Here is a 2,450-nt window from a genome sequence, read left to right on the forward strand (position 1 = left end):
TGTTTCCATTGTCTGTGGGTGAATGTCCACAGGCCTGAGTGCCTGATGTCCCCCTACCCCCAGGCCACTGTGGCCCTCCCCTGGAGCCTGCAGATTGCCCCGTGGCCAGCTGCAGAAGGGTTAATGCCGAGCTCGGCAGGGGCCTCCGAGCCCTGCCTTGGCCCCTTCTGATTGGCTGATGCCCACGACCTGCCACTTGTCCCATTGATCTGGTGCCAGCAGTTAAATAGTCTGAACATCACCCTGACTCTGGCATGTCCTTCGCTCTGCTCTGTCCCTTGCCCTGGGGGGCAGTCCCTCCCAAACCCCGACCGACCAACCGCCCTCCTGCGCCTTCTGCCCTCATCCACCTGGCAATCCGTCCCCGCGCCCTGCCAGCGCCCCTTCCCCAGCGCTGCCCCGCGACACCGGCTTTCCACACGTGCATGTTTCCACGACTTCTGCACCCTTGCCCACGCTGTCCCCCCGCCTGGCGTTCTCCACCTGAGCACGCAGGGAGGCCCGGCGGCACCAGCTCGGCCCTGGGTGGTGAGAGCAGGAGACAGCAAGGGACGCTGGAGAGAGACAGGCAGGGCGACGGCCAGTGACCCAAGTCCAAGCCACCTCCCACGGACAGAGGCTTTCCATGTGCCAGGCCAACACTGGCCCAGCCTTCCTTCTGCTCTCACCCAGCGCTCCCTGCACCCTGCACCCTGCTCCCTGCACCCTGCTCCCTGCACCCTGCTCCCTGCACCCTGCTCCCTGCACCCTGCACCCTGCACCCTGCTCCCTGCTCCCTGCACCCTGCTCCCTGCACCCTGCTCCCTGCACCCTGCACCCTGCTCCCTGCACCCTGCACCCTACACTCTGCTCCCTGCTCCCTCCACCCTGCTCCCTGCACCCTGCTCCCTGCTCCCTGCTCCCTGCTCCCTGCACCCTGCTCCCTGCTCCCTGCACCCTGCACCCTGCTCCCTGCTCCCTGCTCCCTGCTCCCTGCTCCCTGCACCCTGCTCCCTGCACCCTGCTCCCTGCACCCTGCACCCTGCACCCTGCTCCCTGCACCCTACACTCTGCTCCCTGCACCCTGCTCCCTGCACCCTGCTCCCTGCACCCTACACTCTGCTCCCTGCACCCTGCTCCCTGCACCCTGCACCCTGCTCCCTGCACCCTGCACCCTGCTCCCTGCTCCCTGCACCCTGCTCCCTGCACCCTGCTCCCTGCACCCTACACTCTGCTCCCTGCACCCTGCTCCCTGCACCCTGCACCCTGCACCCTGCTCCCTGCACCCTACACTCTGCTCCCTGCACCCTGCTCCCTGCTCCCTGCACCCTGCACCCTGCTCCCTGCACCCTGCTCCCTGCTCCCTGCACCCTGCACCCTGCTCCCTGCACCCTGCTCCCTGCTCCCTGCTCCCTACACTCTGCTCCCTGCACCCTGCTCCCTGCACCCTGCACCCTGCACCCTGCACCCTGCTCCCTGCTCCCTGCTCCCTGCACCCTGCTCCCTGCACCCTGCTCCCTGCACCCTGCACCCTGCTCCCTGCACCCTACACTCTGCTCCCTGCACCCTGCTCCCTGCACCCTGCTCCCTGCACCCTACACTCTGCTCCCTGCACCCTGCTCCCTGCACCCTGCACCCTGCACCCTGCTCCCTGCACCCTACACTCTGCTCCCTGCACCCTGCTCCCTGCTCCCTGCACCCTGCACCCTGCTCCCTGCACCCTGCTCCCTGCTCCCTGCACCCTGCACCCTGCTCCCTGCACCCTGCTCCCTGCTCCCTGCTCCCTACACTCTGCTCCCTGCACCCTGCTCCCTGCACCCTGCTCCCTGCACCCTGCACCCTGCTCCCTGCACCCTGCTCCCTGCACCCTGCACCCTGCTCCCTGCACCCTGCACCCTGCTCCCTGCACCCTGCTCCCTGCACCCTGCACCCTGCTCCCTGCACCCTGCACCCTGCTCCCTGCTCCCTGCACCCTGCTCCCTGCACCCTGCACCCTGCTCCCTGCACCCTGCTCCCTGCACCCTGCACCCTGCTCCCTGCACCCTGCACCCTGCTCCCTGCACCCTGCTCCCTGCTCCCTGCACCCTGCACCCTGCTCCCTGCTCCCTGCACCCTGCACCCTGCTCCCTGCACCCTGCTTCCTGCACCCTGCACCCTGCTCCCTGCACCCTGCACCCTGCTCCCTGCTCCCTGCACCCTGCTCCCTGCACCCTGCACCCTGCACCCTGCTCCCTGCACCCTGCACCCTGCTCCCTGCACCCTGCACCCTGCTCCCTGCACCCTGCTCCCTGCACCCTGCACCCTGCACCCTGCTCCCTGCACCCTGCACCCTGCTCCCTGCACCCTGCACCCTGCTCCCTGCACCCTGCTCCCTGCACCCTGCACCCTACTCCCTGCTCCCTGCACCCTGCTCCCTGCACCCTGCACCCTGCTCCCTGCACCCTGCACCCTGCTCCCTGCTCCCTGCACCC

The sequence above is a fragment of the Microcebus murinus genome, chromosome 28, assembly GCF_040939455.1.
Source record: "Microcebus murinus isolate Inina chromosome 28, M.murinus_Inina_mat1.0, whole genome shotgun sequence".
NCBI classification, from domain to species: Eukaryota; Metazoa; Chordata; class Mammalia; order Primates; family Cheirogaleidae; genus Microcebus; species Microcebus murinus.